This window comes from Rhinichthys klamathensis, unplaced genomic scaffold (assembly GCF_029890125.1).
Source record: "Rhinichthys klamathensis goyatoka isolate OS25496 unplaced genomic scaffold, OSU_Roscu_1.1 h1tg000487l_1, whole genome shotgun sequence".
NCBI classification, from domain to species: Eukaryota; Metazoa; Chordata; class Actinopteri; order Cypriniformes; family Leuciscidae; genus Rhinichthys; species Rhinichthys klamathensis.
The window spans coordinates 3224881-3251414 of record NW_026606974.1 but is presented as its reverse complement, the minus strand read 5'-3'; the positions used below and the strand labels follow the sequence as shown (position 1 = coordinate 3251414).

At 38.3% G+C, this 26534-nt stretch overlaps 1 protein-coding gene across 3 annotated transcripts in view; it reads left to right on the top strand.

Annotated features, from left to right (window-relative positions):
• Positions 1-26534, top strand: part of mvb12bb (multivesicular body subunit 12Bb) — a 145958-nt gene that overhangs the window by 39254 nt on the left and 80170 nt on the right. Inside the window, exon 1 of one of the 3 annotated variants that reach the window (XM_056237467.1) lies at positions 21889-21911. The exons of the other annotated variants lie outside the window; for them this stretch is intronic. The gene's annotated coding sequence lies outside the window, so the exon portion shown is untranslated. Of the gene's footprint in view, positions 1-21888; positions 21912-26534 lie in introns of those variants that run through there. 3 annotated transcript variants of the gene reach the window in all.

Sequence of the window (26534 nt, the reverse complement as noted above, 5' to 3'; positions counted from 1 at the left end):
TTTGGTGAGGCAAATTTTCAATTTTAGATTGTAATGGGCCTGTTAAGATGTAGCTGGAGAATAAAATTCAAGAAAATAATCTGTAGCTAAGCATTCTGATGACAGTGTTATGATAGTTTTGTTGCAAGGCTACTTCATGCTTACTACCTCTTATAAATGACAGGCAACTGTATGTGACAGGGAATCTGAGGCAGCGAAAAGCAAACCTGTGACTAAGTACCTGAGCTACATCCTGTTGTTCCGACTCAAGGCAATAAGCGCACTTGACGCAGACATGACAAGCTAACATCAGCCAACTTCAGGACGAATCACTGGACTCTTGGGAAGTGGACGGGATTTGATGCTGTTACTGCAGCTGTTTTGTGTGTAATGTGGCAAACAATGTGAATGATGCAGGAAACTACAAGAAATACCTCAAACTGTACCACAGACACTTTTCAATATCCCTTATCTTTCCCCCTCCTGGTTTTTTCGGTATCCCGACGCTTTGAAGTGCTCCTGTGTCTTTTCAACAGTCAGCTCTGCATTTGATCATAGTTTGATAACCTGACACATCTGATTCATTTTATTAAAGCGATACAATTCTTCTGAAAGGTCTTCAAAATCTCTCGACATCCAGCGCCGGTGAGGGGGAATGATACGCACAATGCTGCGTTCTAAGTTAAGCATATAAAAAAAGAAAAGAAACATCCTGCCAAGTGCCTCACAAGTGAAATTAATTTGTAAAGTTTCTTCACAGAGCTCTGAGACAGATGATTCCTTTTGAAAGTCATTATATTCCTGTGCTGTCTGGAGATTTTGTCATAGAGAAGAGAAAATGGCATGATTTTTGGCTTTTTTATCTTTTCCTTTTCTTTCGTCTTACTTGACATGTGCCTTTTTGTGTGTGTTTCACATGAAACGTAGCAAAAGTAAACAAATGATATTGTTTTAGCTCACTGCAGACAAAGACAAAATTTGTTCAATTTGATTATGAAAAATGGAAGTTCATTTAAGCTGCTCTTTATTATTTTCTAAGTCATGCTGTGATTTTCCCTTGCATTCTGTAAATACATTAAAGGCACTTAAGTGCTTTAAAGCAGCATTTAGTACAGATGCATAATATGACAGATTTCTTTCTATTTATGCTTGTGATGCTTTAGATTTTAATTTCGTTATTATTACTTTATGACCTTATTTTACACTAAAATTATTTTTGTTTAATTTACAAAAAAAAACTGCATTGGCACAACAAAATTATAATAGTTTGTAAGTGTGTGAATAATATAATAGAATTATTATTATATAAAATATATTATGTGAAAAAAAGTATCATAATATTATATTATATCATAATATAATTTATTATAATAAATTACACTTTTAACATATAATGCTATGTGTACCATATGTGGTAGGACTTTTACATTCTTTATCTGTAAAAAAAATACTAAAAAGAATTTACAGTGGTGTTCATCAGAGACATAAAATTTGCATTCAGCATTTCTCTACAGCGGCATTTCCATTGTTCACTATTTTAAATAGTGCACAAAATTTTGCACATGATATAATACATATTTAATCATCTTCATAACAACCAGCATTAATGCCAAACTGTTTCAGTCATGACCCCAGATGCTCATGCGCCAATATATGAAATTTTATCTGCAGATTGATAGCCCCAGATCTGAAGCAAACACGAGGAATTACTAAGCGTATTTTGGCTTCTGCTCTTTCATGGCTGCCAGGTCATGAATATATATAGCATTATCAAGATCGGATGGCATTTGGAGCAAATGCGTTTAACTCTACCTCTCCTGGCATATATACTGCTGTTCCAAAACACCAGGGAAAGGGGTTTTGGACACAGAGCAGTGTGTATCTTCGAGCTTTAGGGGAGACATGTGTGCAAAAGCAGGCAAAATGTCAACCCAGAGGTCACAGAGAAAAATCTCTGTCTCTCTCGCTCACTCACTCGCTCTCCCTCTATCTCTGTGGCACGTGACTTTATAGGAGCCAGTGTGCTAGCATAGGCTTGACCAGTTGGGTGCTGTCTTCATACTCATTACCGGATGCAAATGAAAGGGGTATACATGTTTAATATTTAGTGGCAGCAGAAATGTCAGGGCCGGCACAAGATGGAATTAAACAGCACTGTCAGCGCAAGTGAACTCGGGGCTTTCTCAGCTATTTCACTTCATATTGAGTTACTGTCACAATTTATTTTGCAGGCAAAGCTCACACGCGTGCAAAAAAATGCCCTGTGATGCCTTAAGGAAGCGAGGAAATGCGGTATGTAAAGTGTGTGCGTGTCGGAATCTCCTTTTCAAAGAAAGCTTCAATATAAGTAATCCCTCTGCTCAATGAAGCTTAACAAATGTGTCATCTTTTTCACACCAACAATAGCCGGGCAATTGCACAAGCACCAGTGTTGTAATTTAAGTCAGTGGGTTTTCACACAACGACCAATCCCACCACACTGGTTAGCAGTAATTTCCCAGGGTGTCCAATAGGAAGCCAGATATCCAAAGTACCTTTAAATGTGATTATATTCAAAGAAACAGCACCGCCTCATTCCTCAGTGGAAAATCTCAGCGTGATTTTTCAATGTCTACCCAACAGCGGTAATTCTTAACCCTTGGTCCTGAGAAAAGGGGGCAAAAAACAGTTCATGGTAGAAGGCTTTGTGTGAGGAAAGCCTCCACAAGTGCTTATTTTAATCAGCTAGACTGGAACCTATAGGGACTTAATTAAAGCACTGTTCTGGAGAGCATAAGCTAGGCAGGCAGTATCTTCACACCAGAACACATCTCTCCCTGATGTTTTTATCTGTGCCAGTAGGGTCGCTGAGATTATAATATTATAACATTATCTATTCAAATTGTGTGCCTGCTTTTTTGACACCTCAGCCCTGTTATTTACACACAAGGTCTTTGCTGTATAAATATTCAGCTGGGCTTATTCACTGCATTGAGGACTGTTTCAGACAAATTTATTCAGTGCTTCAGCTACAAGTGCTTGGACTGGCAGTAGATGTTTTGGTCAAAAATTCTGTTTTTGTGAATAGGTCTGTGCAGGATGAATGGGAAACATGGATTCTGTCCACAATTACATTTAGAACGGCTTTTCCTTAATTCCTATTTTTAAAATTCAGTTGCTAAATTTTGAAGGTATAAAGGATGTAGAATCGTGATTCAAATGTAAATATAAGGTAGTTTAATTAACAATTTATTGAAATTCAAAGAAATTCATATAACTGAACCAGAACTTGAAATGCCATTTCAATTGATGTTTTTGAAAATTAATAGATAGATAGATAGATAGATAGATAGATAGATAGATAGATAGATAGATAGATAGATAGATAGATAGATAGATAGATAGATAGATAGATAGATAGATAGATAGATAGAATTTTAGGGTTAGGGTTATGCTTAAATAAGCAAAACTCATTTTCGCGTATAAATTGCACGATAATACACAATGCGTGCTATAGAGACGCATTTACGTGAGAACAGGCTGGTTTGCTGAATATTTTTCCTGTATTCGGTGGAATTTGTTAAACCATTATTATTATCCGTTACTTTCCGAATAAGGTTTTAGGCTTTGGGTACAACCCTAAATAGTTAAATGGATTTGTACACACTATTCTGAAATTGACCTTTGACCTGTTTTCTTTCTCCCTTTGATCTTTGATCTATTGTAAGTAATTCAATTTTAATCACAAAGAACAATTTTATAGCAATTGAAAAACAACCATCTAGTTCTCCACCATTTTTTTTTTTTTAACAAATCTGACTCTCCTCAGCTCCCGTGGTCTCAAGAATGTGTCTTTGGTTGCTTACTTCAGTATATCAGCATTTGCAGTAGTTCTAAAGTATTGTTAACACACTGTACAATTTGACCTTCCTATTCATTTGCTTTTTGCACACTAATGTATATTAGATGTACTGTATATATTATATATACTGTAGAGAAATACACATATTAAAATGCAGGGCTGGTTTCTTTTGAACAGTCCTTTACAAATAAACTCCAACGGTGAATGTGGGTTTGTGAATTGATATTCACTACTAATGCTGACACACAATATGGAAGATGACATGCGATAAAGACTTTTTCACATAGGGTCTTGCAAGAGTGTGCATGTAAATGAAAGTTTTCTCACTCCTAATTCAAAGTGCAATATTGCAAATGACTATTGAGAAGTGCGAAAGGTTACCACGCAGAGGAAACAAGTAGCTCCTTTCAGCCCGAGACGGAGAGGGAGAGAGAGAGAGAGAGAGAGAGAGAGAAAGAAAGAGAGGCATTTTATTATTCCAAGGTGAAAGCTTTAAAACAGCATTCTAAATGTTACCCTGCTGTTCAAGATCATGAAAACCTTTAATTTCATGCAAATGAACAGCACGGAGCATGGAGCTTAATGTAAACGAATGCTCCTTTTGTACTGGTGTAGGTGCTGGGGGGCGGGAGATCAGAGAGCAAGAGATCCAGAGAGAGAGAGAGAGAGAGAGAGAGAGAAATAAAGAGACACGGAGAGTGAGACGCAGGCCAGGAATGAAATTCCCAAGGATTCTTTAATTGCTGTCTGAAATTATGTAAATCCCTGCAGAAGGCTGTGTGCAATTATCCTGCTCCTGTGGCTGCCAGCTTCACTAATGTCTAACAAAATATCTGAGCTTGACATTTAGACGCGCTAATGCAAATGAGAATTCATTTTTCCTCCAAGACAAAGGGCAATCCAAAGATCACATCATTTTGATAAAATAAAGGTCCAAATCTGGGTTTTCTATCATGGACTTTGTACAGAAGGTGAAGCGAAGACAACTTTTCTGGACAGATTACACATTTGGAAATACTGTGAAGTGTTATTCGGGTATTATATCAAACATTAAAGGTTAATGAGTTTAAAATCAAAAGCGCTTAGGGTTACGTGCCTTCCTTAAACTGCTGGCGAAGGTTACGCATCGTGACAACAGAGGACACCTGAGTGAGTTTGTCTTTAAAAAGTGATTCACACTGTAAAGCACCTTTTGCTCGTACCCTGCGAATTCTGGTTGCTATGTGTTTTCGGAGGACTTCCTCTCCATTAATCTCTTTGGGTTACAGAGATGGATGCTCATGCAGGTGCAGGGGCCCGACTGTGCTCCCTAGTGAGCAGCTCAGTGCATGTGTCCCCACTGTGGGGGCCACACCTCCCATCTTTACCAGGCCAAGCAGGAGCACCATCCGTCTCTACCTGCACTTTCCCGCCGAGCCCTGGGGACTTGCCAGCAGACTAGGGAGGGAAACAGGAAGAATCAGCACCCTCAAAGGAAGAGCTTAGATATCTGTATGCTAAGCATGTTAAACAGTATGCATATAGGAAGATGGGAATTCTAACCCCATTTCCTTACATTCTAAAACCGGGAAGCATATAGAAAAACCTACACTCCGTGTAGCTTGCGAACAGCTTGTCACTAGGGAAGTACCCTTAAAATGACATATTTTTACCCCTAAAATGGTGCATATAGAGTATCAATATGTATTACTGTTAGCCTTTTAAGCATAAATAAGGTACACAGATATACTTTTAAGGGTACTGCCCCAGTGACAAGCTGTTGTACCTCTAAAGGTTCAGTTTGTGCACATTTAGGGAAGAGTCAAACATTTCTGCACATAAAATGTGCCTCTTTACCCATTCAGCTGCGTAATGACACTAAGTAGGCAGACTTTAGCAGTGGGCAAGTGAATATTTGAAAGCAAACGTATGACTGGCTGTTTAGACCCAGATGCAAACCACACCCAGTGTTTCTCACTTTTAGTGACACTTTCTTCATTAGTAACATCCCGGGTTATTATAGTGAACTGAAACTAAAACCATAAAAAAACTATATATACATTATTTTATTTCATCTAATTCCCAAGGCAACATCCTCATTTTCATTTAGCTTGATTTACTAAAATAACTACAAAAAAGGGGGGTTGTTACTTTAAATAAAATAAGCTTTAACTGAAATAAAAAATATTTAAAACATTTAACTTTTTTTTTTTATCTAGTTGCCAAGGTAACATTTATCATTTAGTTTAAAATAAATAAATCTAAAACTGAAATCAAATGTATAAAACCCATACATAGACATATTTAATTTAATAATGATGATAAAAACACAACACATTTTCTATAACTTTATAATGAAAGCCAGAAAATATTAAAATAAAAGCTGGTCAATAAAAATATATTAATAAAAAGTATCTCAATGAAACTAAAATAGACAATTGTTGGTTTAACTTAAAGTAACCTCTCTGCCTCAAAAATGGTTGATTTAATCAACAGAAACTCAAAATATTATGTTATCTGAACCACATTAATTATCTGAGTTGATTTGACAAAAGTAAAATAAGTTGTGATAACAAATCCTGAAGATATTTTTTTACAGTGACATCTCGTTCATGTGTGATCTGTCTTTTTTAATATTCAAACAAAGCATATCTGTTTCCCAAACTTTTTAAATATGTGCGCACACAACCATTTTGTATTTTCCATTGCAAAATATTCAAATATCAGTAAAATTATCAATATAATCAATGAAATATCAATAAAAACTTGTATAATATCAATAAAAACTAATAGTATCTCAATGATTCTAAAATGACACTGGTAATAGTTCATGTGTAATATGTCTTTTTAGTTTTTAAACTATGCTTATGTGTCTATAGCCAAACATTCAAAAATGTAACCTTTTATGGATTTCATTTCCTTAGGATACCACACAAGGTCCAGTGAAAAACAGTCCTTTTGAAAGGTTCCCCCATCACCTCGGACCTTACACTGCTCCTCACTGTGCTGTAGTGCAGCACAGAACATGAACGAAAAGAGGGTTTAGTTGTAGGGGTAATGCAGGGCCATAATGGGGTAATCAATCATCATTTTTGGGAGGAGGTAGGCAGGGTTATACTCAATAATGTCAGAGCACCTTTCCTCTCCTCTCTCTCTGTGTGTTCAGTTGGAGAGTAAGCAGCAAATAGGCCACACTGTCCCACTCTCTGACTGCTTAAGTACTCACACCTTGACACCCACAGAACAGAGGGGATCCCATGAGACACCTGTGTAGGGATGACTTCTGTGCACACAATGGCTGAATGGATATGACACAGTTTAAGAAAATGGTGATCACACTGGAATATTCTACAGTGTATTTGGTTGGCATGAAAAAAATTCACCCTGTCTGTTTTCTAAATGAATGTCATAGGTCTTATGCATAGATGTAAACAATTCGGCCATGCATACGTATCATTGTAAACATATATTGGTCTTGTGACATTTCATCAAAACTGGACCTTCCGGTAAAAACAGCTTTTGGGAAAGCAGGACTTCTCCAATCCTTTAGTCTGCTTTAACCAGCAAACTTTGGGATTTGTAAGATTTGTTAATGTTTTTGAAAGAAGTCTCTTCTGCTCACCTAGGCTGCAATTATTTGATCAAAAATACAGTAACAACTGTATCATGAAACCCATAATTTTTTTTTTTTTTTTTTTTTTTTTTTATAACTGTTTTCTAAAACAGTTGTAATTTATTCATGTGATGGCAAAGCTGATTTTCATCATTACTCCAACCTTCAGAGTCAAATGAACCTTCAGAAATCATTATAATATTCTGATTTATTATATTATTTTAAAGAAAATCTTACTGACCCCAAACTTTTCAAAAAAAAAAGAAAATTAAATTAATTTAATTATTAAAAATTAATAAGAATATGAGTAAATTATATTTTAAGCGTGTGTGCGTGTGCGTGTGTGCGCGCCAGCCACAAAATGTCCCGGAATCCTTGTCCTTTGTGGGGACAGTTTTTTGTTCCCCATGAGGGAAACAGCTTATAAATAAATCATACTAACTGATGTTTTTTGAAAATGTACACATGCAAAAAGTTTTCTGTGATGGGTAGATTCAGGGGTTTGGGGGATAGAATATACAGTTTGTACAGTATAAAAACCATTATGTCTATGGAATGTATTATGTTATGAGTTATGAATATGATATTGTGAATTATAAAAGCTGAATGCATTGTAGTAGTGTGTGCAGAAGAGTACCACCCACTCACAAGAGTCTCCACTCATCCTGTCATTTAGCCTCCTCTGAGCACCATTCACTCAAAGGTCAACAAACGCCCTGTGACAGCACGCAGGCCCGTCCCTTCCTCCCCCAGCAGCTCAGCCATTGGTCCTGCTCCCTGTTAGATCACACACTCCGCTCCCCACGCGTGTGTCATCTGCCCTGCCTCCAGAGAGACTTCACTTAACAAGGCCGTAAAAGCGCGGCTCACAGCATTAGATGATTGTGCTTGCGCAGGGTATTGTGTCCGGGCTAGTTTCTGTCAAAGCGTGACGTCCTCGCTTTTGACGTTTTGGCTCCGTATGCCAAAATGTGCGTAGCAGAATGATATGGATGGGTGTCACAGGAAGTGAGGGACGACGAGAGAGAGAGAGAGAGAGAGAGAGAGAGAGAGAGAGAGAGAGAGAGAGAGAGAGAGAGAGAGAGAGAGAGAGAGAGCTAGAGTGAGGCTGTGTTTATGTTTTGCTGAGTTTCTCAAATCAAGTGTCTTAAATCAAGTGTCTGAAGAATGGATTGCGGGTGTTGACCATGAGAGCTTATCTGAGTTGTCTGTTTGACAGTGCAACTGTAACGCAGCTTGACAAAGCAAACAGACAGATGAGAGACAGTGATGGAAGTGCTATGCAAGCATACAGTGAAAAAAGAAGTATGCGCTTCTCATCATGATAGCAATAAGTACAAATAAATAAATAAAAACTAAAAAAGAATTATATATAATTAGTTTTTAGTTTTATAATATAGATATTATAAAATTCATGTATATTATTATTTATTATTATTATTATTGTTATTATTATTATTATTTACCTTTGCCTTTAAAGCGACACCGGTGGCCATTAAGTGAACTGTCAATTAAGTCAACTTATTGCACATGCTCACACACGTAAGGAACAAGAGAAAGCAGCTGTTTAGAAAACATTTGATCATAGTTGGCTATGTTTGCACAACCTCTGCAATTCAAAGAGCATCATGTTGACAGATGAGGTCATTAAAATGACTCTGTTATGTTAGTTTGATTATAAAGTAGGCCTACATTTGAGACTAGATCTGGCTATGTGAGATTATAGTTTGAACTAATCCCTTTTCTTAGCATGACACATTGGTTGCAACACATTGGCGTTACGGTACAGAAAAGCTTTTTCAGCAATATTCTGAACATTGAATACGCATTCATTTCATGTGTCATAGTACGGAAGAAAGGCTCTCGGGAGTGCTGGTAAACATCAAATCTTTTAGATTTTCCCGGCAAAAATTGTCCTGAGTCTTTCACATAAAAATCAATATACAGGCTGTCAAACTATGAAGACGGGAAAGACGGTTTTAAGTTTTGTTACAATTGTTCACACATTGGCAATAAAAAGTTATTTTGACAATTCTTACATATAGTCCAAAAAAATAATATGTTTTAGTTGCCAACTGTAAAAAGCTGTAACTGTTTACTGGCTGTAAAAAGGTCCGCTATACAAGAGTACAGTAAGAAAAAAAATCAGTGTAGACTTCTCATCATAATCATTTCATAATAAAAAACAATATATATATGTATTTATATGTCTATATGTATGTGTGTATAGTACTATATATCTATATATATATATATATATATATATATATATATATATATATATGTGTGTGTGTGTGTGTGTGTGTGTGTGTGTATATGTGTGTGTATAGTACTCTATATATATATATATATATATATATTCCGTACTATGTATATATATATTCCGTACTATATATATATATATATATATGTATGTGTGTGTGTGTGTGTGTGTGTATACATACACTCACCTAAAGGATTATTAGGAACACCATACTAATACTGTGTTTGACCCCCTTTCGCCTTCAGAACTGCCTTAATTCTACGTGGCAGTGATTCAACAAGGTGCTGAAAGCATTCTTTAGAAATGTTGGCCCATATTGATAGGATAGCATCTTGCAGTTGATGGAGATTTGTGGGATGCACATCCAGGGCACGAAGCTCCCGTTCCACCACATCCCAAAGATGCTCTATTGGGTTGAGATCTGGTGACTGTGGGGGGCATTTTAGTACAGTGAACTCATTGTCATGTTCAAGAAACCAATTTGAAATGATTCGAGCTTTGTGACATGGTGCATTATCCTGCTGGAAGTAGCCATCAGAGGATGGGTACAGGGTGGCCATAAAGGGATGGACATGGTCAGAAACAATGCTCAGGTAGGCCGTGGCATTTAAACGATGCCCAATTGGCACTAAGGGGCCTAAAGTGTGCCAAGAAAACATCCCCCACACCATTACACCACCACCACCAGCCTGCACAGTGGTAACAAGGCATGATGGATCCATGTTCTCATTCTGTTTATGCCAAATTCTGACTCTATCATCTGAATGTCTCAAAAGAAATCGAGACTCATCAGACCAGGCAACATTTTTCCAGTCTTCAACTGTCCAATTTTGGTGAGCTCTTGCAAATTGTAGCCTCTTTTTCCTATTTGTAGTGGAGATGAGTGGTACCCGGTGGGGTCTTCTGCTGTTGTAGCCCATCCGCCTCAAGGTTGTGCGTGTTGTGGCTTCACAAATGCTTTGCTGCATACCTCGGTTGTAACGAGTGGTTATTTCAGTCAAAGTTGCTCTTCTATCAGCTTGAATCAGTCGGCCCATTCTCCTCTGACCTCTAGCATCAACAAGGTATTTTCGCCCACAGGACTGCCGCATACTGGATGTTTTTCCCTTTTCACACCATTCTTTGTAAACCCTAGAAATGGTTGTGCGTGAAAATCCCAGTAACTGAGCAGATTGTGAAATACTCAGACCGGCCCGTCTGGCACCAACAACCATGCCACGCTCAAAATTGCTTAAATCACCTTTCTTTCCCATTCTGACATTCAGTTTGGAGTTCAGGAGATTGTCTTGACCAGGACCACACCCCTAAATGCATTGAAGCAACTGCCATGTGATTGGTTGATTCGATAATTGCATTGAGAAATTGAACAGGTGTTCCTAATAATCCTTTAGGTGAATGTATATATTTACCTTTTCTTTAAATAATATGTTGTAGTTGCCAACTCTGATTGTAAAAAGGTCTGGTCTTGATATAAAAAGCCCTGTCCCTGCATTGCACTTCCTCTCCAGCTCCCCTTGGTTAGAAATCAGCTAGACTGCAGGTGCCTGTGGCGGCATTCCCTCATTCCCTGCCCTGACCTCCAGTATTTCCCCACACACACGGCTTCCTCTCCGGCCATCATGCCCTGTTCTCTTCTAACTTGAGGCGACACATCATAATAACTGTAAGAGGCCTCTCCTGTCCTGTGTCAGGCCTGCATAGATTAGTTCTTCTCCACCAAACCCAGGTCATTTTCTCTCCCCCTGCTGAATACATTTGGAGATCACACCCTCTGTCTTGGCTTAAACTGTGGAGATTATCTAAAAAGAGGATTTTCCATTTCACTCAGGACAGATGTGTTTCGGAACAGTGATATTGGGGTTTTGGCACTGGAAGTGTGAAGCTAATTCCCAGTTTGCTGATTTTAAATGAAATAATATTGTAAATAAGTTTATAAAATGCAAATATTTAAATTAAATATGTATTGCATTTTTTTTAAATAAATATTTGTTTAAACATTATTTTATATGTGCATATATCACATCCTGATTTTGCCGAGTTAGATGTGTTCCTGGGTCAACATAATTTTGTTCCAAGAACAACATTTCTGTCCGAAAATTTAATCCTAACTATATCCCTACCCCTAAACCTATAACCCTACCCATAAGTTATCCCTAAAATCAGAGGGAATAGGTGAATAACTCTTATGTAACAGCACCTAACCCTGATTGTAAGCCTAAACGTGACATAAACTGTAAATTTGACTCTCAAATCTAAATGGTTGGATGTAATGTTGTTCAAGGATCAACAAAGATGTTGATCCAGGAACATGTTGCACTCAAGTTATGCATATAAAACTTAAAACATGCATATACTAAAACGTTTTCCATTTCACTCAGGACAAAACTGTGAAGCTAATTCACAATTTGATGATTTTTAATTAAATTAAATTTGTAAATAAATTGCAAATAAATAAACTTAAATATATTTTTATTCACATTTTTTAAATACATGTGTACGCATCGCAACACACACACGCACACACACACACGCACACACAAATATGTATTATTTTAATAGGGCTAAACATAAACACACTGTTAAAATAGCATTCTTAAAATTTGCTATACTATTACAAAAGAAGCAAAAGAAGCCTTCTGAATAATCCCTTTTCCTTGAAAATGACAACACAAATGTGCAAAGATATGTTATCTGTTGTACATGACATACTATATCTGTTCATGTTACATTATACAGAGTGTCAGTCAACTTACCTCTGGGGAGAAACACACCATCTCTCAAGTCTGTGTCATCTTCCCCCTCTGTGCCTCTGCTATAGTTAACCCTCAGATTAATAATGAATATAGTTAATCAGCACACAGAGAGATGGCATAATTAAGTCACAGCTGGCAGAGGTAAGGTGAGGTGGCATTCCATTGGGTCACCACTGTTGTACCATGTGACCGTGCCCCACTTCCCCAATCAACCAATTGTTCAATATCCGATTAGCCAGGCATTTGCAAAGTGATGATGTATAAACAATTTCTAAAATATTTATTTAAACGCTACGCGTGTCACACAATAAACCTGGAAATACGGATAGCTTCCGAGGCTATATTAATAAACCAGGTCAAATATCGTTCATTCTTTATTCATCAACAAAGAGAGTTAATAAGGAACATTGAATAATGTGCACGGACAGCGTGCATCATTTCTCTCTGGTTGCTAGATCATATTTCATAAAGAGTGCATTTGAATTTTTATGTACAGTGTATGCAATATTCATGATAAACTGAATATGTAAATGCGTAACCTTTATTTATGAGCCTGCGGTGTTACTCTGCTTTAAAGTATCGCTTTGGATGATAAGATAAATAGACCCAAATGCTTATTAGGTGACTTCTAATATGATTAATGATTAGCAAAGCTTAATTAGTATATTAATGAAGTAATAATTGTGCCATGTGTTTGCAATGCTTTATTTGGATCATATGCCCATCTAAAAACATGTTTACCTCTTCCTACTGATTTTGCTCTACCCATGTGGCCGCCGGGATAAAAATCTACGTTCATGTCAGGTTTTTTCAGCCCCCCTTTCAGTGAAGGAATTTCCCCCATTAAAAATAATGTATATTTTCTAGCAAACACTGACAGATTCCTTTGCTCCTAAACTCTGTTTTCCCCCCTCCTCCTTTAAACAGTTTGACTTCATGAAAATCTGCATGTTTATTTTGATGACTCAACGGGGATGCAGCACACATAAGCGAGTGTGTCTGAATCTTTTAGTCACCTATTTAATCCTAATGCTTTAGTCTCTTTCATTTCCTCAGCACGGCCCCGGAGAAATTACGAGACCCGGTGCCCGTGCAGCCATTTTTTTGTTATTGTTTAGAGAAGCGGTTAGCATGCAGAGGTGAGTTCCAAACACAATTTTACATCCACTTATGGAAATCCATTGTTCCTTGAACATTTTCACGTACAAACCAATATATGCTCTCGTAAAAGGTCTGAGACCTCAATTACATCAAAGGCAGTTTGTCCCACAGCATGTCTTCAGCCAGAGAGCCTCGCAGAGCTGTGTCAATGCTACCCCCTTGTGACCGGTTTGGTGTACGAGTGATACCAGCCTTCGTCTGAATGAAAGAGAGAAAGAAGAACATGCAGTAAGGAGATGAGAATAAGTCGTTTTTTTTAATTCAGTTAGAAGAGTTTTTTATACACCTCCAAAAACAGTAAAGAGTATATTGGGAATTCTGTTAAATGTTGCCTTAGCCTATAAATAATTTTGTAAAACAGCCTTTTGTATAGAAAAAGCAGTGAGATCTTAACAAAGACACCAAATGAGAGATAGTTGTGTTTAAATAGTGATTTGAAAATAAAATAAAACACACACGAGTAAAAAGCGATTCACTGTTCATGTAAAAAAAAAAAAAGTGTATATATATATATATATAATAAACAACAACAGAATGGCAGCTTCTCACACAGATCTCTTTCATTAGGGTGCCGGGACGTCATGCAATGTGCTATGTTGACACACAGACAGGTATCTATGTCAGACGCACGGGAGTGTGTTCTTTTCGGGCGGCACTTCCACCCGCTGTCCTACTCCACACGAGTGGAAGGCACGCAGTCTTTCATTGTGAGCAGTTGAAAAGACATAATTAGACACACCGATATAATTCAGCGGCGCCGTGGAAGAGCTCGCTTGTCAAGCCAGGCAGCTGGAGAAGCGCGCCAGCCTTCAGAAGTGCAGCTTGCCGAAGGCCCCCGCTTTTATTCCCTGCAGTTTTGTCTACCTTCAAAGCGCCCATCTCCGATTGAAAACTTAGCAGACTTTTCCCGTATTGTGCCAATTGCGCTGCGGTGCCGGTGAATACGTGATGCGACGACTGTAATTGTGGTGTATAAAAAGCGCGATTGATATTGCGTGTATGAAATGACATATAACGTATATTAATACATTTTAACTACGTAGGGAACAAGCTGGAGATCTTCATTTGTTATCCCCACCCTCATATATCAGGCCAAACTTAACATTTAGCGCTCGCGAACAAAGCGGCCATAATTTACAGTCCCATCCCCACCCCGTGACACGCTGATAGGGGACGTCCAGTCAAGGCCAAGCCGCCGTTCCTCTCTGACACGCCGGATGGGCCGGTGGCTCGGGATGTGTCAATCACAAAGGCGTGCCGCTGTCCAGCGTCTCCCATTGACTTTCTTTCAGCCCCGTCAGCAGGCCCAGACCATTTCATTAAGAGCGTGACCTGCAAGGGCCTCCTGTAATGGACAGCTTGATTTGTGTCGGGCTGGCAGGGCTCAATATGCTGCTGACTTTTATCTACTCAAGTATGTATATTATATGTGCCTGTCACTCGTATGACCTGCCCCAGTTTCCTGTTCCCTCCCTCGGGTGTGTTTGTTCTGTGTTTTGGTCATCTCTTCCTTCTGTGATACGATGGGACTGAATTTACACGCTTAAGACTTAAGTTTGGGAAAAATCTTGGAAGAAATATGCCTGATATTTCAACGCATTCTCATCCTTTGGCCATTATAGGTGACGCCATATGACATTTCGTCGAAATCTTACGCACATGGCATTCTTTAGCGTCAATATAACACGCACTGTTATGGGTAGGTTTAGGTCTGGGGTAGGGTACGGTTATGACGCCTTGGGATCTGCGTCTCATATTGACGCTAAACGATGCCATGTGCGTCGGATTTAGATGAGCGTCACCTGTATGACGCCTTGGGTTCTGCGTCTCATATTGATGCTAAAGGACGCCATGTGCGTAAGATTTCGACGAAATGTACAAAGCGTCACATGTATGACGCCAAAGGATGAGAACGGGCTGGATATTTTGTAAAGATAAAAGATTAACATTGTGTTAAAGGGTGGTCTTTGTCCATTTTACACCGTCCTGTTACTGTTTGCTCCATCAGTTGTGCAATAGGTCGACTACTCCTAATTAAAAGAATGATTACGCCTAATTAAAGTAATTGAGTACTAATGAAAAATGAAAATTATGTCATCATTCACTCACCTTCATGCTGTTGCAAACCTGAATTGTGTTCTGTCCTCTGTAGTACACCAAAGGAGAAGTTTATTGGAATATCCTGGCTTTTTTGCCATACACTGAAAGTGAATGGGGAACAAGATCTGTTGAGATTCAAAAATATGTTTTCACACATCAGTGTGATTTTATATGACACAACATGACTTAATGTCTCACAATGTTTCTCATATTTGTGACTTTTTATATCTTACAATATGACTTAATATCTCACAATTTCAATAAAATTTCTCCTAATTGTAATGTTAAATATCTTGCAATATGTATTTTATTTCGATGGTCCACTTTAGACATTCTACAACCTATAAGTAATTTTGCAACTTCATGCCAACTAACTCTCATTGGAATATTAGTAGACTGTAGTAGACTGTTAGGTTTAGGTTCGTAGAATAAGTTGACATGTAGTTGCAAAGTTACTTATAGTTAGTACAATTAGCAGATATTAAGCAGACAGTCTACTAATACTCTAATGAGAGTTAGTTGACATGTAGTTGCAAAGTTACTTATAGTTAGTAGAATGTCTAAAGTGGACAATCAAAATAAAGTGTTACCATATTTTTTTCTTGTTTTAGAGTATATCTTATAATTACGATGAAAAAATGCAAGAACCAATGATATGTGATACTCTTTCTTCACACCATATTTGAATATACTCAAACAGAAATACAAAGTTCTGTCATGAACCTCTAGATGGCGCAGGCTTAAGAAGTCCTTAACCCAGTCTGCTTGCAACATAATTCTCTATAGGGCACAACTGATTGGATCCCACTATATTGGTAGCCAATGAGCTTGCTGCTCAACATTCAAATTCTTGCCCATTGTTTGCTGTAGCAGATTGCAGTTCCCCAGCTCCACCTGTATAGAGCTGGTAAGTCCCGCCCATCCGTAAAACTCCAAGTGGACCTCTAGGTTGAAAAAGCGTCAATGCAAGTGAATGAGAGAAAATAATTATTTTCTGATCCCGTTTGAATTGTGCCATGAATGTGAACATATGTTGTCTGTGAATTTTTTATATAATTTCTCATGTAACGAGTTTGACAGTATATTGTATGATTCTTTGGCTAGCAGTTGTGGAATAGACATAACGAGAAAGACTACACGTCGCATATGTGACGTCACCGCATAACACATTTTCCCTCCACAAATCACGGTGCGATAATCTAAGGAATTAGATCGAGATGCCAGTGTGTTTTGTACCCAAATGTCACCATTCAAACAAAGGCATGTTTAGCGGGATCCGTGTGCTAGTGGTGGTGACGTATATCAAACGCGTCGAAGGCAGCGAAGAGTTGTAGTCCACAAAGTGCTCTCACACAAAGTCTAACCGTATGAAAATTCTACCCGCTAAATTGTAGCATTCTTTACACGAAAAATTATCAATTTATCAAATTATCAACCTTTCAACCTAGAGGTCCAGCGGGGTAAGCGGAAGGGGCGGGACTTACCAGCTCTATAGATCTGCTATGGGGATGATTCATGTATGGTTGTAGAGCAGTAGCATGTCTTGCTTGCTCATTGCAGCATGTCGTGTGTATTGGCAGTGGCAAGTTCCATAGGCTACTTGCTCTGCAGCAGCAGCGATCTATTTCGCCAAGACCAAACACTTTAACATTGTTATACTCATTACCATGCCAAACCTACTAAGAGTTGTCATGACAGAAATTTGATTTAAGGCTGACAGAGAGGTCTGTTTATCCCACAAACATTCATGTATGGGTTTAGAAGGTTTGAAGCATTGCGCACAAGTCATTTAGACTACTTGTATGCATATGTTTGTCATGGCAGCCCCAGTCCCCATTCACTTTAATTGTATTGAAAAAAGCTGTAAAAGCATTCTGCTAAATATCTCCATATGGATTTAAAACATCATGAGAGTAAATTATGACAGATTTATTTATTTTTGGATAAACCGTTCCTTTAAATTGATTATTGGAACTTACAACACGGTTACTGAGCTCATACGAGGTATCATACGAGTGCATACCGTATTTTGAATACACCAATGAAAAAAAATTTCCCCCTCTAAATCTCTCTATCTCTCCCGGTCTTACTCTTTGCTTTTAAGAGTATGCACATGTGAATGACCTGCTACTTTTATTTATGGTTGATAATCACCCTCTTCTACCCCCTAAGGACACCGCCTGCCTGCAAACATGACCAAAATACATATTTAGATTTATTTGTCAGCAACAGTCCAATAAAACATATCCTCTGCATGCTGCTCTCTGGGCTGGGGTCCCACGAGGAAGTGGCCGAGTGAAAAATGGGGTGCTTTCAAGCGTTAGGCAGAAAGATCGTGAACAATGCTCAAAGCCTGGAGAAGAATAGTGTGCTGCCTAAGTGTTTCTAAGGAAGAGAGGAGAGAAGAAGAAAGGAGAAAGAGAGATATGTGGATTTTCACAATCCAAAAAGCCTCAGGGGGGTTCTCTATGAAGTCCCAGACATGGTGTGACCATTGTTTCCTGTTTCACACCGTTCTTACCTGACTTGTTTCCCCACTCGGAGTCTCTCCAGTCCACTCCAGGTTGATCTGTGTAAGTTAAACCCCATCTGACATCAGTTTGAGTCACATATGTGGACAATTTGAGATAAACCGCACAGCCAAACTAAATGAGGTTAAGAGTTCCACATTCTGGTGATCAATAAAAAATAAAGTCGCATAATGAAACAAGTTTTGCCTGTGTATGATTTCATAGCTTTTATTATGTGATTATGAGGGAAAGGAGGCAGAGACGAACAGGGATTTGTGCCCTCGTGTGAAATGAAAGCCGGATTGTGTGCGGAATCCCGTTGTGCGCCACCCATGCATTCCTCCGGGTGTTTGCGGCAGAACGGTTGTGTATCTAATGTGACCGCAAGCCCAATGAAGAGCCAATAAACCAAGGTCGGACAGCCTGTGCTGGCAGGGAACTCGCAGTGTGACGGCAGCCAGTTTGGTGGCCCTACTCGTCCTCCGCACAAATCTCGGCCCTTTTGTTCTTGATTCCTTTGCTCTCTCTGGCTTATAACTAGAGCCAGCGCTGTGCGGAATATTGTCACCCACAAATATAAAAAAGAACGACTGGGATCCGATGCTAATGGCACTGAAGCAGCGAGCTCGCAAATCCAGCTGAAGGGTAAATGGGGACACGTCTTTGTTGTTGTTGTTCTTGCAGCTGTTCCTGTTGTTTTCTGTTGTTGTTTGCATTGCGAGGCCTGGGGGTGCCAGCCAGCGAGGCAAAAGCCAAACCCGCAAGATTGTTAACATACAATGTCAGCCTCCATCTCTGAAGGAATCATTATGGAAACCACAGTTTGTTTGTTCACCCTTCCAGCTTTCAGGATTATAATTGGTGGAGTTAATGAGGTCTATCGAGGTCTAGGTCACATGCGGCCCCAAAAACCTCCATATTCAGGTTCATTCAAGTGTTAGCTACTTTTAGATCAACAGGTTAGCAGTTATAGTCTTTGACCTGGCATGAGGTAATTATTTATTATTAGGTTTGGAATATTTGTTACTTCATACAGTCAAAAAAGACGCAATTCTACATACAATCAGATCCTTTACATTCTGTATGGATGAGCAATTTATTGGACAGAAAATGTCCAGGTTCATCCCCTCTACTTTTTGGATAGCTATCATTTTCATTTTTAAAGGCTTTATTATTTAAATAAATCTAGTATTCAGCTAGTCATGTGATCTCAACATGTCTGCCCTCTTAGGTGGGCCACTTCATGTCTACATTATTGTTTGACAGTGTAAAAGACTTTAAAACATATTTTATAAAAATCTATTAATTTCTTTTTATATGTATATGTTTATATTTTATTTTTAGCCATAAAGAAAACAATAATTGATATATTTATCGTTTAAATAAAAGTACAATTAAAAAAAATATATATATATATTTTTTAACTATTCAACTTTTTTACAAAACGTATGAGGGAAAATACTGGTACTTTATGGATATTTAAATGATTTCTCCCCGCACAATATAGTGAGTCTCGTAAATGTAAATATTTTGTTTTGATATTGTATGAATTTTACTGTTCGGTAAAAATGTGCTAGATATGAATTTCCATGCAATACAGTCTGGGATGTATTCAAATTTTTACAGGCTTTCTTTTTTTTTCTATTTATCTGTACATTTCTCTGTTTCACATCCAAAATTGTCAAAACAGAGATTCTTTCTTCACGTTGAGAGACAAGTGTAGCCAAGGCACAGAGAAGGCCATCTTCTCTGTGAACAAAGACAATCTGCCAAGCTGCTGTCACCAGAATCCATACAAGCACCGCAGAGTACCATCTTATTTCAAGCTAAAGAGTTTCAAAATATGTCCGTCATCATTATTATCTCCAACCTGAAGTTAAAGCCAAAAACATCTATGCCTCTTGCAGCTCGCCGACTGAAAATATTGGTCACTCTCTCCCGCTATCTGTAATTAGTGCTGATCAAGAGGGATTATAAGCGGCGGCTAACGACAACGTGCAACTCGATGGTCCTGATAGATGGTCAATTCTAATGATCGGGTCAGGACGTTTATTGGATTTAAAGCAGTCGTGATGGGCCCTTCTTAGCCTTGCCTGGATAATTATCACGTTCATGCATGATTTAAGGCGACAGTGAGCAACGTCAAGGACCTTTCCTTTAATTTAATAATTTTGTTATCTATGCATTTATGCAAGACTTAAAGGGATGTCTAGGAGAGAATCAAATCAAGCAGATGAAGATTAGTGTAATGGTGTGACAAAGCTTGCCAATGCACAAGGAAAGTGTTTAGTGATGTCATCTGGGTCGAAAAAGAAACCACCTATCATGATATCAAATAAGAACATTTAGCCAAACGAGCAATTTGACCAATTACCTGCTAAAATTCAGCATTTGTAAAGGTTGTTCTCTATGTTGTTGCAGAGATCTTGTAGAGATCTTGAAACCTGTAGCTTCAGCGAAAATTCAGATCTCACAAAACTTGTTCAAATAACTTCTTCATCCTACAAAAAAACCCATCGTTGCAAAGTTTTGTTTACTTCTCCAGTGTGTTCTAAAAGGTCAGAGTAATATATGCTGCACACCCTCAGCAGAATCCAACAAAAACCAACAAACCCAAACAACACCATCCATATTTTAAATAGCTGGCACCAAACAGGGGAAATCTTACACCTCCGTGCCAATTACTTCCCTCTCATAGCTCCTCTCTCTCTCTCGAATGAAAAGCCTCCCTCTTTCATAATGAAGCATCTGACAGACAGTAAAGTACAACGGTGTCCCTCCAAACGTCCAGCTGCTGTATATATATATATTATACATTAATATAAATATGTAGCATTCTTTTGTTCCTTTTCCATATCTCTCCTTGCATTCAGTCTGTATCTGTAATCCTAATGCATTATTAATCTCCTTTCGCTCTGTGGTAAAACTTTCAAAACCTTCCCCTTGGATTTCAGCTAAGACTGAGTCTAACTGTCTTTTGGTTTATCTGTTTATTTATGTTTTATAAAGTCAGCACTTTCTCTTTTTTTTTTTCAGTGGAAAGTTGTCAGGGCAGAAGGTGCATCATTCACCTCAATCCTGAGACCAGAAGAACCGGACCATTACAGGTCCAGTCCAGCAGACAACTGCTGAGACTGACACTTTTTGGACCTGTATAGTAGTAGAAACGTCTGTCTATCTGTCATACAGGCTCTCAGGTTTGACACTAAGTGAGTGAGCGGATGCATGGTGTCCTATTGACACCCGATCTGTTAACTTTGATTTTGACAGAGTAGTGAAGCAATGTCGGCTATCATAATAAAGATTTCTCCACCGATGTGAGTGACGGGGCACTTGACAGAGGAAGACATTTATCACAAATCAAGAATTTGGAGCCGGAATTGAATATCGAATATCGGAATCTCGGTTAACATGGGGACGCCTTCTTTCTGATGTCTCGGGCTTAAATGTGAAACCAGGATGAGCACAAAATTGAATGACATAACACACGGTATCTTTGTCTCTCTCCCTCACCCTGGCTCTCGTTCTCCCCCCACCTCTGTAAAATGATAATCCGAGTCTGTCTGTCTGATAGACTGCAATATGATTCAGTAAGACAGTGACTGACTGCACATTCAATCTGTTTCAGCATGGGAGCAGTGGCCCATTATCTCAACCATGTGAGACGCCCGCAGCGTGAGAGAGCAGCCCGATCAGCTGGCTCCAGTGGCAGGTTTGCTGGGAAAGTTATCAATAAGCGATTGTCTCTAGTCATTTAGGCTGTCACATTATGACAGGGCTGAAAATTAAGCTGGCAGATATTAATAATAATGGAAATAACACAATGCCGAGGGGAAGATATTGGGCGAGTTTGGGAAGGGGGTTACGGATAGTGTGAGTGGGTGGATGTATGTGTATGTGTGCGAATGTTTGTCCATGAGTTTAGATTGCATTGTTAGCGTTTAAATTGAATGTTAATTGACAGACTATTTGAGATCGTTCCTGTCATGTGTGATAGAGATTACATGCTATGTGAAGTCAAAATCTATTTGGCTTTTATAATAACAAAAAAAATAAAAAATGCTGGTTTTAAAATCTTTAACCTCCATTATAGTTGTATATTTTATGATTTTATGATATATATATAAGTCTTAATGTGTGTGATAGTGATATATCATAAAAAGAACAAAGTTCCTTTTGAGTTTAATGGTGCACATCCACTAAAAATTTGAACCTCTGGCAAATGTTAGGCATTTCTTCTGTAATCATTTTGTTTTCATTCAACATTTGTTTGTCTTGTGTTTTGCTGATAGATTTATTGCTACCAAATGTTACTGCTGTTTGATTCGGTAATAGATTGCAGTTTTGCAGAGGTATGAGATACAATAAAGTTAAGCTTTCATTGACAAATACCCTGGACTGGTTGCCAGTTTGAGTTAATGGGGTCATTTTCATCCAAGACTTCATGGCAATCCTAAACATATGGCAATTAAGCACAGTACAAAGACATTTTCTTTCCTCCATTTAAATATTGTGGTATAAATTTAATTTTTAATTGTATATGTTGTAACAATTTGCAGTTCACTGACTATTCAACTAAACATGTCGTTTCCACAAAGAAATTAAACAAGCACAACTGCTTTCAAAATCGATGATAATAAGAAATGTTTCTTGAGCACCAAATCAACATATTAGAATGATTTCTAAAGGATCATGTGACACTGAAGACTAGAGTAAAGTTGATTTATTACATACATTTATTTACAGGAATAAATTACTATTTGCTTTAAAACCAAGCGCTAAATGTTAAACATTGCTCAACTTTATATTCCAGTAGTTACTGACCTTCTGAGAGAAACAGGTGCACTCCAAAAAATGCTAGAAGTTCAAATAAAAGTTGAATGCTGTGAACTGCTGACTGTAGAGCTGCTCTGTGATGAAGTATTACAGGTGATAGCAGTAAGACCAGTAGTTGAAGGTAACTAGCGCTGGAGCAGATGGTTGGGGTTCATGTCTGGTTTATGAGGAAGTCAGCGTTTTCCACAACTCTCCATTCCAGCAGGGTCTGTGTCACAGTGCCGAGCAAGACCCCCTCTCATAAGTCAAAGTACCAGGGGAATCGTCCCCCTGTGATATTAATGGCTGCCCTTGTGGCACAGGGCGAAAGAGTGCCTGGGACACTGGAGGGATATAAGGGCAACATTGCAGTTTTCAGACTCAACGTTATACATAATTTAAGCATAGAAGCACAGATGTGTACACTATTTATAGGGCGTTTATACTTCCTGCATACTTATCTATCCGATTGCATAAACACATTCCATTTTCACTCAGCGTCTGTTCACTTGATGATGCTGATGCTTATGTTTGGGGGAGTAAAGTTTAAATAGCCTTAACAACCATATACATTTTCACTTGGCCGAGTTGTGTCTTGTATGTTTTAAATCACTTCCTGAAGTTTGAGTTATCAGATTCTTGGATTTATCAGATTTGTAAAAAAAGAAGTGTGGTTACTTGTACTGAATGTGAGCTTGTAGTGTACTTCAAATTGTAAAGTTTATTAAAAAAAAAGTTTATTATTAAAAAATAAAAGGACACTTAAGAGAGTACACTATGTTTCTGTATAGCATATACAACCTAGCTAGACATGAACAACATGAATTACCCATAGCAGATCAATACAGGTGGAGCTGGGGAAGGTGGATGGTTTCTGAAAGCGCGCTGGAACTGCTAAAGCAAATGCTGACCAAGTATTTTAAGGTTGAGCAGCAAGCTCATTGGCTACTGAGACAGCAGGCACCAATCAGGTGTGACCTTTAGAGAATGATGTGATTGCAAGAGTTAAGGACCTCGGATGAGCCTGCGTCATTGGAGTTTCATGAGAACTTTATATTTACACTTTGTAATAATACTTTAATATCAATAATTTCAAATGTTACTTTAGAGTACATACTAAATCATTATGTTTTTAATATTTTGTCATGTATCGACTAACATAATAAATCACATGTAAAGTACTTGATTATAATTTTAAGTGTAGTTTTATTTGATATTACGTTTAAAGTTTATATATTTAAAATGTACTAAATTGTAACTTCATTACAAATGTGTGACTACAAATATATTTAAACACATATACGTTTTAATAAAAATTACATTAAGTCCCACTGAAGTGGGTCAAAAAAAGTATGTTTAAAGGGATACTCCACTTTTTTTGGAAATAGGCTCATTTTACAACTCCCCCAGAGTTAAACTGTTGAGTTTTACCGTTTTTGAATCCATTCAGCCGATCTCCGGTTCTGGCGGTACCACTTTTAGCATAGCTTAGCATACATCATTGAAGTGGACAAGACCATTAGCATTTCTAAAAAAAAAATGACCAAAGAGTTTCGATATTTTTCCTTTTTAAAACTTGACTCTTCTGTAGTTACATCGTGCACTAAGACCGACGGAAAATGTAAAGTTGCGATTTTCTAGGCTGATATGGCTAGGAACTATACTCTCATTCCTGCGTAATAATCAAGAAACTTTACTGCCGTACCATGAGTGCAGCAGGCGTAATGATATGACGCAGCGCCTGAAAATAGTTCCGTTGCGTTGACCTTTATGGTGTTGACGGAAGGTAGCCTATTTTCAGGCGCTGCGTCATATCATTGCGCCTGCTGCACTCATGGTACGGCAGTAAAGTTTCTTGATTATTACGCAGGAATGAGAGTATAGTTCCTATGCTATATGCTAATGGTCTTGTCCACTTCAATGATGTATGCTAAGCTATGCTAAAAGTGATACCGCCAGAACCGGAGATCGGCTGAATGGATTCAAAAACGGTAAAACTCAACAGTTTAACTCTGGGGGAGTTGTAAAATGAGCCTATTCCCAAAAAAAGTGGAGTATCCCTTTAAGTTCAGCTAATTACATTTAATATGAAATATATACTATAATACATTTGTAATAGTTTGTATAATACAATACAAACTAATACATTTTCCTTTAATTGTAAATAACATGAAATTAAGTATCCTGAACATTACATTCAGTTTGCACTTAACTAATTTTAAAGTGTATTATTTCTGTAATAAGGACTTCTTTTTCAAGTTGCTGTCCATCTTTGATGAAATTTGGTGTTTTTAAGGTCAGATTTAGTCTGGTTAAAACCAGACCATTCTCAGTTGTAACTGAGTTATGGTCTGGCAAAACGTCATAGACAAATCATTTTCAGAGGGGCGTCACCAACGGACGTCGCGGATAGACCTAAAACCAATCAGAGCGATGGAGGAGATGACGTATGCAGAGCGGCGGAGAAATATCTCCGTGTGTTGTTCTTTGCTCGGTTTTTAACAAAAAGGAAACGTTCAAATCGCTTAAAACAGACGCGATAGCTGATTCGAACGAGTGATGTTCGACGGCGGCATCCATCTCTGTAATGTAGGCTACAAAATCTGCTTCAAAATCCCAGCGCTGTCGTCATCGTGTAAAGCCCGCCCCAACGTTTCTGATTGGTGCCGCGATTTCGACGAATTGGAAATGGGTTTGAATGAGCTCTTTGCCAGACTAACTTTCAGAGCAAATCTAAATTTGCCGGAAGTTGTCTGGGTTTTCCCAGGCTAGGTCAGATTGGCATCTGATTAGTAATAATTCATGACATGCCCAAGTGTAAATGTTATGTGTTGATACCAAAGCTCAGCTATAGTAAAACTCCACAAAACTACAGTTTTATGGCATCTCAGTGGTGATATTCACTTTCCCATTTATCTCTGATGCCATTTATGATTGACACCTGAACATGCCGCATTTTCAAATCAATAATATTAGTTTACAATGCGCCAGCAACACAAAGCTATTAAACATCCTCCTCTACACGCTCCGGTATCTTGATAGATGAGAATTATTGATTTCAGTGTTCGCTAAAAATAACTGTCTATTTTCATAAGCACAGAGCCTGAGTGTATGAGGCTCAGGAGACCAGAAAAACACAAATATTTAAAAGTGCGCTCCATTTAAATGCTGATTTACAATTGGGATCAACTCCAGCTATGATTCTATAGACCCACAATGGCTGACAAGCCATCTGACAGTTGACGCCACTCAGATAAGCCCTTACACAGGCTTGAACAGGAAGTGACACGAGTGGGAACACAGTGACAGCCGCTTACTGGAGAGTAATAAACTGGCAAAATAATTTCGCATTGGACACACTTACCCAAGCAGAAAGAGTCTGAAAGGCAAGACAACATCTTGTGTCATCCATCTTCCTTAAACAGTGAAGCTGCGACAAAGTGGGAAGGAGAAATTATGATAAATGAAAAGATATATTTAGTCAATACCTGGAATTCTCCTTCGTCAACCCCCTCTGGTT